The following is a 13215-nucleotide window of genomic DNA, read 5'->3' on the forward strand; positions in this document are numbered from 1 at the left end:
GTCATCAAGTAATTCTCTGTTCTCGCTACCCATTCAGACTTTACTGAAGATAGCATCTGCTGGCGTTCCTACTGCCTGTTCCAATCTCTTGGCTCATTGAGGGGCCTTCCCAGCTCAACCTTCATGATGTACTCCCTTATTTTGAAACCGATCAGCCTCAGACGGTTCATGATCTTGTTGAGTTTACAAAGCTCTCGCTCCAGCTTCAAGCGCTCCGCCCCATATGATGCAACCAGGTCTTCTCCGTAGTTCTGCTGCTTCACGTTCATTAGCTCCGCAACTGAATTGTAGACCACCAGAGACTGTAGCCGAAGACCCTCAACGATTGGATTGGGGTCAGCAAGACCATGCGGCATAGCGAACAGACCATTGCGACAGGCCTAATAAGGAAACAAAGGGAGATAAGCAGATTGAACCAACACATATTTTGAAAGGAGAACCGATATTAGAAAGCACAGACGTAAATAAAAAAAACCAAAAATGGGCAATTCAGTAACATTTGCATATCCACAAAACTATGGGGAATATAAACATTGAGCATATCATTACTGTTCCTACACTTGCTGTTGTGGTCATCTAAGTTCAGAAGCATTGAAAGATAAAAGCAAGTAATTAACAATCTATTAAAGGATCTGGAACAATAAGATAGTATTTAAGAGATTGTGTACGCACACAAATACTCGGTAATACAATAGGATTTCCATCAGACACGGATGGGACAGCTAGAACAGATACCATCATTAGCGCTAGTTTGTCAGGGAAAAACAATCAAGCGGCCAAGTACAAAACCCGTGTTCTAGACAAGCTAAACTTTCATTATATGGTAGCGACATTTCCATTATAATTTACGCAAGTGACAGAAAGGAGACACAAATGATGTTCTAACTTGATTATATTTCGAAATGAATAATGAGCCTATATAGATTACAAAACTGAAATATATCAGTACAAAGCTGAAATTGTTTTTTGATCGTTAGACATGGATAGTGCAGTGAACCATTAATCGGTGTTACGATAAAGCTTCAAGCAATCCCATGTCATTGCAGGTAAGTTTATAGGCACAACAACCAGGTAATAAATCGTATAATTGCTACACACCCAATGTATTTCACCAAAGTCTTAGAATAATGAAAACAGGAACGATCCACAGGCTAAGTAAAACATGTAGAGTACACAGCAGGTAAAATCAATGTCTGCCCCCAATCTACTCTACAGGAGATGCAAATTCATGGGCTAAATATATAGCAGGGTAAGATTAAATACGAACCAAATAGGGCCATTGGTAAGGGGAACATCACATTGGACTAAATAACAAGTACAGCATGCAGCAGGGGAACAATCGCCTCCTCCGGTCATGGCTGCGCCTGGGGCGGGGCTTCACCTGCGCTCGCGTGCGCCTCGGCTGCGGGGGAACGAGACGTAGTGGCGTCGATCTCACCTGCGGACAGACAAGGCAACGCGTTCGACCCGGCGGTTAGAGGAAGACGATGAGGGAGGAGGAAGAGGAGAAGGAATGGGGAATCACCTTGAGACTGCGAGGATGGAATTTTCGGTCCCGTTCCCAAGAACACGCACGCCCCCCGCCTGGCATTTTATAGCCGGGGCGGCGAGAAGCGAGCGTCCGGACGGTTCGGGTCCGGGCGGGGGCGGCAGCCGGATGGCTCGCCTTGAGCCATGGATCCGGACGGCCGCACCGCCCTCGGATGGCCCATGGCGCGGCGCCGGTCGGGCTCGCGCTCGAGACCGGCCAGTAGACCCGAGGAAGCGCGAGCGCGGCCTCCGTTTGTTCTTCTACATCGAAGGAGCGCGGCGAGTTTCTGGTTCTATCGGGGGAGCTTTGTTCGTGTGTGTGTGGAGGGAGAAAAAAGCTGGAGGCTTTGCTGCGAGGAAGAAGGGAGAGGTGGGCGAGAAGATGCGCGTAGTGGGCGAGACGCGAGGGCGCGATGCCCGTACAAATAGGACGGAGCGGGTGGCCGCGTGCGTGGGTTGCTGCCGTTCCGTCCAATATTAGCAACTTGCCCGCCGATCGCGCCGTCGATTTTACTATCTACTACTCCTAATTCGGACCACGCGAGATCCGATAGAAACGGTCGTAACCGCCAATTATTCATGCAAAAACGAAAAACAGGCAAGTAATGTTTTTTTGCGGGTAAAACAGGCAAGTAATTACTCCTATATAGTATGATATAGCACTAGGAAAATAGGCAACTATTAGTAAATGGTAACACGCATTAAAAGGGTTTCTTTACTATTTAAAAAAGGAAAAACAAACAAAATGGAAAATGTTAAAATTACCGACAAGGTAAACGGAAGCGTTTCATTCAAAAGTATGCACTACAGTGCTTGCCGCACTGGTTCAAGTCGCCCTACAGCGCGTGTCGCGCTGGCTGGATTTAAATGGGGCTCCAGCCCTTTACACGCTGAAAAATGGTCAAGTTTTTTGCCCTGTCTATCACTATCCTTGACGCTAAGACTCAGAGCATGCTCAGGCTCAGCGCCTCCATGTGCAATCAGCGTCTCCTCTGGTACGTTTGGCGGTAGCACCGCTGCCTCTTCCTGGCTCCACCCCAAGTCTCCAACCATGCTGCTGTGTTGGCTACGCGGCTACTCTGCACAACCCTGCATCTTTCAGTAATCTAGGAGGTAACAAATTTACAGTTCAACTATCTTCGGAATGGGACTGGAACCATGTGATGAACTAATTTACACTGTTGAAGGGGGAGTGACACTGCAAACTTAACATGAGGAGCAGGCCCGCCGGGCACGATGAGGATCTTGGTTTGGAACTGTCGGGTTTGGGGTCGACCCCGACAGTGGGAGAACTCAGGGACCTAGTTCGGTCCTTCGACACCAGGCCGGTGTCTCTATGCGAAAACAAGAGCGCACCAGCGATGGAGAGACTAACGTGGAGCGCAGCAGAAGGTTTAAATCCCCTTCAATCCACTCGGATTCGCACGTAACCGAACAAGGCCTTAAGGGATTCAGGAACAGGAAATGTTATGTATGCTCTTGCTTACCTTCTACTGACTTGGCTTGCATACCATCTGCTGATGGCGATCCGGAGCACCTCTTTGCTAAGTCTACAGAAACCTTCTGTTGAGAATGCCTGCAGATGATTTATCTCAGGATAATTAGCAAACAAGAAGCTTCTGATATAAGTTCGAGCTAGCAGGCAAAGAAAATATACCAAATGGGCATAAACAAGAACAGGTAGAAAAGTGATTCTGTTATAGTACTATTTTGAAAAATTAGACATAATTGCTTCCTCGGCTCCATCCTCCAGCGCACCAAGGGCAGTTCAACACCTCCAGCCACTCTGTCGTGGCGACCACCATCAGCTGATCCGTGGACCGGTGTCGTGCAGGCATACTGGAGCACCTGGTCTTCTGGGTCCATAACCGCCACCACAGGCATACACCACGTCCGCGCCCCTGGCACCAGCCTTCCACCAACTGACTTTGCAGTGTTTTACCAGCCTGCACCGCCACCAGCTGCACCAACTCCACCGTCTGTTCCGACATGTACGACTGCACCAAGCTGGAACCAGGTGGCTTTTCTTGCTGCCATGAACTACACCAGACAGGGCATTGGAGCTGGCTGATCTCCAACTCACGTGCTTCGGCACATATGTCTGGCAGCCCTGATATGTTGTCATATGCCTTCTCATCTTCCATGTATCACCATTGCCAGTGGTTCCTCTGTTCCAGTTTCTTGCATTGGCAACTCCTTTATTCATACTTCTACTAATCTGTTCATTCTACGAAATGTTCTTGTCCCACCATCACTAGTTAAAAATCCCATCTCTGTTCAGCAATTTACCATGATAACCATGTCTGTATAAACTAGTTGCTACCATAAACATGATCCTACTAAAGCACAATAGAAACGGTGCAGTAGATAACGTTCATCCTAAGTACTCACCTCTCACTGTCTTCCTTGATCTTTGGAGACATTACATCAAGTACCAGAAGCGCAACCCGCCAGTTCCAATTCCAATCATAAAGACAAGCACGTCATATTTAAGTAATAGACCAGGAGCCTAAATTGATTCTGACTTCCAAAGTTTCTGACCTTAAAGCAGCTCCAGATCAGTGCCCACCTTACTGATCTCCTACTGGAGATGCGAGATCGTCGCCTAAACGCAGCACAAAAATATGTCAAGGTTGAACCAAATCAGGCGAACTGGCACTAAATGGAGATATGAATATGATTCACCAATTCGGGGCCAGAAAGATGAGGAGAGACCTCGAGTGCCTGTATTGACGCAGCTGGGATGGAGGCCTGCACCTAGCCCCCATGCAGCTCCGTCTCCACTACCTCCCGCACGTGCTTTGTGGCCTCGAGCTCCGCCATAGCCACGTCGGCCACTGCGATCATGTCACCAAGGCAGCGCTTCGGACCCGACACTGTGGAGTATAGTTTAGCTCAAGATAGTTGTCAAACAAGAAAGTTCTGATGTAAGTTTCAGCTGGCAGGCAAAGAAAGTATACCAAATGGGCATAAACAAGAAAAGGTAGAAAAGTGGCTCTGTTAGACTATTTTTCAGAATTAAACATAACTTCCTCGACACCAGTTGTTCGCCATCTTTATATGGTTGTCGAAAGGCATCTTAATAATACTGTCAAAGATTAAAACATGACAAACATCACATGATTGCCCTTACTGCAGGTTTATGTGTTAAAGAATATTTTAGAGTTCCTCACTTCATGTATCACTGTAATTTTAAGATCCACATATATTCCTATTCGAGCCATCACGGTAGTTTGAAGACATAGACCCAGCAACAGCAATGGTCTTTTATACTGTACAAAAGTACACAAAAGATGCATCCCAGCCACAGCTGATTGCATATACAGGGAATAACATGTAATCATCGCAGGGAAACAATAAAAGAACACATACTTGTCCTTGCATTCATTTCAAGCATCTGTCTCAAGAACTCGTCTCTGAAACAACCAACGCAGGCACACGTATAAATTAGTTTCTACCATAAATATAATCCTACTAGAGGCAACATAAACAGTGCAATAGACAAAGTGCATCCTACTCACCTCTCACTGTCTTCCTTGCTCTTTGGGTACACATATAAGAGCTACAAGATGGCATAACCCAGCAGTCACTGATGACAGGAAGCATCAGGAAGATCAAGTTCCTTCAAAGCAGGAAAGCATGTAGATCCTTATGTATTATCTCACTCGTAACAGTAACTGACGAGATGTAAATATCACCAGCAAACTTGCCAACATTCTGGAATATAAGGGAAAGTGACATGGGCAAAGAGTTATCATTGGAACTTTGAAAGCAAGCAGGATTTGCAGGAGAATATGTAGCAGAACCTAATGCCTTGAGCAAAGCCTTAATCGGCAGCTTCTGTGAGTAGAAATGGTCATCTTCCAATTTCAATGTATCACTAGCAATCACTGAAGTAAGACTGTCAGCAACACCAACAACACGCTGCACCTCCACGTGTAACCTCTGAGACAAAAGCTCTACACCACCCAAATCTTTAAACAGGGAAACAGCAGGTCTGCTGTAGTCCATCAGCTTCTGAAGGGTCTTTACTGCCAAACTGACAAGATGCATGTGAGAAGGATCCTTATCTTGCAGGAGAGAGGGACATTCCTGAACCCCTGACGGTGGTCCCAGAACTCGAAGATGACAGCGCATGAAGCAAAAAGAACTGCAAAAAGGCATCAACAACTGACGGAGATGAAGTATCACTAGGGCTACTGAGGGAAGATGCTGCTTTCTGCACAACACTGAGCAAGACCATGCGGTTTCCACCAGCAGAGATGATACTTAATTCACTCAAGTATCCCAGCTCACTCATGAGATGTTACATATGCTGCTAACTGTGCTCCCAGTACAAGCTTAGCCAATGCACGGATGGACCAAGGAACATTATCTTCTGACCGAACAAGCCGGATTAACTCATTTGTGTACTCTGGCTCATTTGTCAAGAACGAGTTAGTTCGTCACGGGCATCACTGGATTGCACAAGAACAATGGAAGAAAGAAGACTTATACGTCCATATAGCCTGCATGTCCTCGAGGAATTAAAAGCATGTGCATATCTTATCCTTGTATACAAAGCAAACCAGTGCTCTAGAGGCACATTAACTTGTCAATACATTGCTTCAATATGCCCAAGTCATCCTCCTTCTGAAGGTGCAGGTCTGGGATATATATCACACAAAGATTAGATGACTTGTTCTTCTCATTGGTCTGGTCAGAATCTTGGACGGGTGCCAAATTATACTCAAAATGAAGAGTGGACTCAAGACGATTTTGTGTGCCATCATATTTGTTCTCCATGGCTGCTGGGAATAAACACAAACCCTCCAGCTGATTTCGGTCATTTCCCACAACACGCGAATACAAGCCTAGACCTTCCTCCTTGCTACCCCATCCTTGGGACAATGATTGAAGAGCTGCTTATAGCTCCACTGTTGATAGTTTTCCATTGATATGTAATTTTGAAGGATTTATTTTCACCACTGAAGCAGGAGTTTCCAAAGCCGCAACAAGTACTTCAGGATCTGATGATGCATGCAGATTCTTAAAATGCTGATAAAAGGAGTAGAGGACAATGATCAGTTTAAGTGGAATAAAACCAAGGGTCTGAAATTCCCATCTTTGGGACATTAGTAAAGAGTTCAAAAGCACATAAAAAGAACACCAGCTTACCTCAAGGCCAGCGAAAGATGTTTTGTTCTGGCAATCTTCCAACACAATTTGCGTAACTCTCAAAATTTGCATCAACGGTTCACACTCAGTCATATCATCAGACAAGAGAAGATCCTTACTAGAAGAGATGCATGTCTTAAAATATGTATCAAAATGCATAAACAGAGGCTTCCAATGGTGAAAAATTCCCTGCAACCAATTGTTAACAGTAAGCGGGTAATGAAAATAAGTGTAAACATAATGGAAATCAAATTCAGAAGAAGTAAAACTGTCCCCTTATTGAACTCCCAACAGAAGCCTGATACTGGTATGGCAATGTCATGTAGTGGAGTATTGTTTACAAGATCAATAAATGCTTTAAATTTTGCTGGCTGCAAAAAATAGAATGTGATTTATAACCAATTTATAACAGGTGTTCCCATGATATAAGATGAATTACGTATATAGGCACAGAGGTGCACATATCCCAAAAAATCGCACCTCAGTCAAAAAAAACATTCAAGAAGCAAACATGCTACCTTCCTATCATATCTAACCACTTGATCCTGAAAATGTGGGGGAACTATTGCACCTTTCCAAGAGTATGATATCCACAATCCACTTACTAAGCATTTGTGTTCTATTCTAATAGTATAAGAGCATAGTTGAGCATTGCTAGCTACAAGCTGAATAGGCCATTGAAGTCAGTTGAAATAGCTCATAACAAGTGGCCCTCAGATATTAAAGCATACAATTTAACCTCAGACTTTAAAGCGCAAGTTTACCTCATAATCTAATTTGAGCAAGGTCCCTAGTACTTAGACCATCTGAAATTCTGGCTACACCCCAAACTATATAAACATTTAGATTTGAAATGCAGTACTGACGAACTCAACTTTACCGGGCACTGATGACTCTGCAAAATCAAAATATGTCTTCTAATCAACTGCTCAGTCGGGAAACAAAAGAAATACTAACAAACAGATTATCTTTTCAAGCAATTATTATTAGAACCTATACTACCTCTGACACATGTGTAACATCACTACATCAGTGAGTTAGAAGTCACTAAATTATTTGAACCAAATGCGTGACCCCAACTGAAATGCTGATAACATGTACACGAAACCAAATATAATAACCCCCAGCTATAAAAGCAACTGGACTAGTAGTATTAATTCATCACTATAGAAGCTTCTAGCAATACCATTAACACATGTTAGGTGTACAAATCACAAGCAGAAATAGCCGTGTTACACAATAGTGCTATAGCACTCCAGTCAGCAAAAACAGGATGAGAAACCCCATCATATCAAGCAATGTAATGTTGCATTCAGCATAACAGGTCCCCTTTTCGTAGATATTATCATTTGCATCACTGCACTTCATAGCACCATAATAACATGACAGCAATTGAACAGTATAGGACAGCAATCTCATGGCCTGATCAGATGAGTGAACAGCAAAAAAAAATACCGACGAGGCTACCGAAAACTGGCCACCGACCTCGCCGAGGCGGTCGTCACCAACTCCTTCCAGGAGTTCGAATAGGGAGCCACCGCGGGGAGGCGGGGGTCGCGTCGGCGAGCGCGGTTGAGTTCGCGGCTTGTCGTGGCGGTGGCGCGCGTTCGCCCCCATGCTCCGGTCCGCGCGGTGGTGCCGCGCGGCCACCCCCGTGCTCCGGTCGCGTGCGCAGGCTGCAGAGAGCACGAGCACGAGCCAGGCCTGCGGGAGGATGCGGCACCAGGTGCGCGGGGGAGGTTGAAGGCGGCGGCGCACGCGGGGGGGGAGGGAGGTGGATGCGGCGCTCGCGCGAGGTGGGAGGCGGCGCAGAAGGTGATTGGCGGCGGGGGGGCACGCCGGCGTGAGCCTGCGAGGTGGCCGGGGTGCGGCCGACTACTGGGGGAGAGACAAGTGGGTGGGGAAGAATTCGGTCTTCTCGGTTCTTTTGTTCGGTCTTTTTGGTCAATCAGTTCTCCACCATTCCGGTCTTTACAGGATAGTGTTCGGTTCCGAAGAAACAGACCAAATTTCGTACTACTAACTCAAATTCAATTCATAGTTGAAACAGCATGTGTGTATTCAACCAAAATTGTGCGATAAAATTATGCTGATTCGATCTATCTGGGTTTTTCGGTCATCCAAATAAGAAGAGCGATTCGGCCAGATTTAATTTGGTTTTTTAGTTTTGACGACTGGTTTTAGTTCAGTCTTGGCGGGTTTGGTCTCGGTCTTTTTGGGTTTGGTCTTAGGGCGTCGGTTTTTATGTCCGGGCTTACACGGGGATAGGTTAGCGAGGGAGAGAATGTCAGCCACCCTCACATGATGGGCCCTCTTGCCGCATTTTATGAAATCTGGCAAATGGATGTCAAAACTGCATTTCTTAATGGATTTCTTAAAGAAGAGTTGTATATGATGCAACCAGAAGGTTTTGTCGATCCGAAAGGTACTAACAAAGGGAGCAAGCTCCAGCGATCCATCTATGGACTGGTGCAGTCATTTCAGAGTTGGAAGATATGCTTTGTTAGAGTGATCAAAGCATATGGTTTTATACAGACTTGCGGTGAAGTCTGTATTTACAAGAAAGTGAGTGGGAGCACTACAACATTTCTGAGAAGTATATGTGAATGACATATTGTTAATCGAAAATAATGTAAAATTTTCTGGAAAGTGTAAAGGAGTGTTTGAAATGAGTTTTTCAAAAAAAGATCTCGGTGAAGCTACTTACATATTGAGCATCAAGATCTATAAAGATAGATCAAGACGCTTGATATATTTTCAATAAGTACATACCTTGACAAGATTTTGAAATAGTTCAAAATGGAACAGTCAAAGAAGAAGTTCTTGCCTGTGTTGCAAGGTGTGAAGTTGACTAAAGACTCAAAACCCGACTACGGCAGAAAATAGAAAAAGAATGAAAAGTCATTCCCCATGCCTCAGTCATAGGTTTTATAAAGTATGTTATGCTGTGTACCAGACTTATTGTGTACCTCATCATAAGTTTGGCAATAGGGTACAATAGTGATCCAGGAGTGGATCACTGGACAGTGGTCAAAAATATCCTTAGTGGAATAAGGAAATGTTTCTTGGTTATGGAGGTGACAAAGAGTTCGTCGTAGAGTTACGTCAATGCAAGCTTTGACACCGATCTGGATGACTCTAAGTCTCATCTAAATACATATTGAAAGTGGGAGCAATTAGCTAGAGTAGCTCCATGCAAAGCATTGTAGACATAGAAAATTTACAAAATACATACGACTCTGAATGTGGCAGACCCGTTGACTAAATTTCTCTCACAAGCAAAACATGATCACTCTTTGGGTGTTAATCACATAGCGATGTGAACTAGACTATTGACTCTAGTAAACCCTTTGAGTGTTAGTCACATGAAGATGTGAACTAATCACATGAAGATGTGAACTATTAGTGTTAAATCACATGACGATGTGAACTAAATTATTGACTCTAGTGCAAGTGGGAGACTGAAGGAAATATGCCCTAGAGGCAATAATAAAGTTGTTATTTATATTTTCTTATACCATGAAAAATGTTTATTATTCATGCTAGAATTGTATTAACCGGAAACTTAGTACATGTGTGAATACATAGACAAACAGAGTGTTCCTAGTATACCTCTACTTGACTAGCTCGTTAATCAAAGATGGTTAAGTGTCCTAGCCATAGACATGTGTTGTCATTTGATGAACGGGATCACATCATTAGAGAATGATGTGATGGACAATACCCATCCATTAGCTTAGCATAATGATCGTTCAGTTTTATTGCCACTGCTTTCTTCATAACTTATACATGTTCCTCTGACTATGAAATTATGCAACTCTCGAATACAGGAGGAACACGCTATCAAACGTCACAACGTAAGTGGGTGATTATAAAGATGCTCTACAGGTGTCTCCGATGGTGTTTGTTGAGTTGGCATAGATCGAGATTAGGATTTGTCACTCCATGTGAGTCAGAGAGGTATCTCTGGGCCCTCTCGGTAATGCACATCACTATAAGCCTTGCAAGCAATGTGACTAATGAGTTAGTTACGGGATGTTGCATTACGGAACGAGTAAAGAGACTTGCCGGTAATGAGATTGAACTAGGTATTGAGATACCGACGATCGAATTTCGGGCAAGTAACATACCGGTGACAAAGAGAACAACGTATGTTGTTATGCGGTTTAATCGATAAAGATATTCGTAGAAAATGTAGGAGCCAATATGAGCATCCAGGTTCTGCTATTGGTTATTGACCGGAGATGTGTCTCGGTCATGTCTACATAGTTCTCGAACCCGTAGGATCCGCACGCTTAACGTTCTGTGACGATTTGTATTATGAGTTATGTGATTTGTTGACCGAAGTTTGTTCGGAGTCCCGCATGAGATCGAGGACATGACTAGGAGTCTCGAAATGGTTGAGATGTAAAAATTGATATATTGAAAGGCTATATTCGGATATCAAAAAGGTTCCGAGTGATTTGGTTATTTTTCAAAATACTAGAGAGTTACGGGAATTCGTATTGGGTCTTCATGGGCCATATGAGAAAGGAGAGAAAGGCCTCAAGGATGACTGCACCCCTTCCTCATGGAATGGTTCGAATTGGACTAGGGAAAAGGGGCGCCTCCTTACTTCCTTCTCCTTCTCCCTTTCCTTTTTCCTATTCCATGTAGGAGGTGGAATCCTACTAGGACTAGGGCACTTTGGGCGCGCCCTATGAAGGCCGGCCTCCTCCTCCCTCCATCCTGTATATACGTGGCCAGGGGGCATCTCATATACACACAAGTTGATCATTGATCTCTTAGCCGTGTGCGGTGTCCCCCTTCACCATAGTCCACCTCGATCATATCGTAGCGGTGCTTAGGCGAAGCCCTGTTCCGGTAGCATCATCATCATCGTCATCACGCCGTCGTGCTGACGAAGCTCTTCCTCGATACTCTGCTGGATTGTGAGTTCGTGGGACGTCACCGAGCCGAACGTGTGCAGATCGCGAAAGTGTTGTACTTTTGGTACTAGAATCGGTCGATCATGAAGACGTACGACTACATCAACCGCGTTGTTATAACACTTCCGCTTACAGTCTACGAGGGTATGTAGACAATACTCTCCCATCTCGTTACTATGCATCACCATGATCTTGCGTGTGCGTAGAATTTTTTTTGAAATTACTGTGTTCCCCAACACGCTGGTCGGTGGCACATTGGATTGGCCTATCCACATCGAACAACATATCCTCGCCCGTCTGCTTCGTCGCCGCCGCCGCCGCCATTTTTTCCGATAAAAAAAATAGTTCTAGCATACACAGATAAAAGAAAAGACCAACTACTCATCGCTTTCCGACTCCGACTATGTCCTCCTCCGACGTCTGAATGTAGGCGTCAGCATACTGCTCGTCTTCGAAGTCCCAACCCGACGTTTCTCGTAGCTTCAGTTTCAATTAAGCGGCCTGCTTTCGCGAATGCTTGTCCTCCCGGTAGGCGGCTCGCTCCGTCCTCCTCGCGTCCCTCTCCAACCTCTTTTTCTTGTAGAACCGGCCCTCATCGATGATGTACTGTGGGAAGTGTTCGCGCCACACCACCATTGCTTCCACGTCCATCTCGGCGATGGTAAGGCGACGCTGCCGCTTATGGTGGACACGACGATCCTCGTCGGTGAAAAGCCGCGGGAGATGCGCGAGATCTTGCGCCCGCTGGCTCGACACGTCGGGAAAATTCATATCCCGACGAGGCCTCAGGAGGCGTCACGCCGCTGCGTCGTGCGCGCGGGCCGCATCCTCTGCGGTGTCGAAGGTGCCGAGGATGAGGCGTTTCTCGCGAAACCAGATTTTGGAGGAGAAAGCGCCGGAGCGGCGCTCGCGGACTCCGTGAAAATCCGAAGCGCTCAGGCGGCGCATCAACATGGTCGCACAGAGGCGGCGAGGCTAGTGAGAGGGGGCGAGACGAGTGGGCGACAGACAGAGTGTGGAGGGAGCACCTTCTTATAACGAGCGTTGTCCGCGACGCGCGCGAACCTTTTCCGCGCGCTAGGCCGCTTTTCCCCGCGCAAGCGAACCTTTTTCGCGCGTTAGAACGCCAAAACCAGGACGACGGCATGGCCGCCGGTATGATCTAAAGCATGCACGATCATGAAATGGATCGGCCCGTTGGGCGCACTACCAACACAAAATTAAAAAAGGGCGAATGGCGGACGGGCGGCTGACCCAAACGAACAAAAATACCGTCTGTTTTAATCGGCCCGTTGAAATTGCTCTAAATGGTGAAACTGCGATGCCCGGAGGTTTAGCTGCGTTTCGATGCAAATTGCTCTTGGTCCTTGAAACGCTAATGGGACGGGCAGGCCCTGCTGAAGCCCCACCGAGCGCACGGGTGGCCACGGCGGGCGGTGCACGAGGACCAAGCGCAGCAGCGGCGACCGAAGGGAATATCTATCTCTGGCGCGCGGGGCCCCGCCCGAGCGGTCGGTGCCCGCCACCGGAAAAGGGAGAGAAAATGGCGCGAGGAGGAAAAGAAAAGAAAATATGCCGCGAACCGCGCGTCCATCCCACG

The 13215-nt window shown here is 46.0% G+C and overlaps 1 long non-coding RNA gene across 1 annotated transcript; it reads right to left on the bottom strand.

The window, feature by feature from the left end:
* Positions 1-336: 336 nt before the first annotated feature.
* Positions 337-8609, bottom strand: LOC125544070 (uncharacterized). The gene is made up of 10 exons (XR_007299287.2): positions 8173-8609; positions 7452-7582; positions 6688-6876; positions 5052-6567; positions 4903-4946; positions 4246-4406; positions 4072-4135; positions 3922-3941; positions 3018-3106; positions 337-380 (listed from the first exon to the last, which is right to left on the bottom strand). It is a non-coding gene; the product is annotated as an uncharacterized LOC125544070 (long non-coding RNA).
* Between the last annotated feature and the right edge of the window lie 4606 nt (positions 8610-13215).

Source organism: Triticum urartu, chromosome 1A (assembly GCF_056163025.1).
Source record: "Triticum urartu cultivar PI428250 chromosome 1A, HENAU_Tu73, whole genome shotgun sequence".
In the NCBI taxonomy this organism is placed as follows: Eukaryota; Viridiplantae; Streptophyta; class Magnoliopsida; order Poales; family Poaceae; genus Triticum; species Triticum urartu.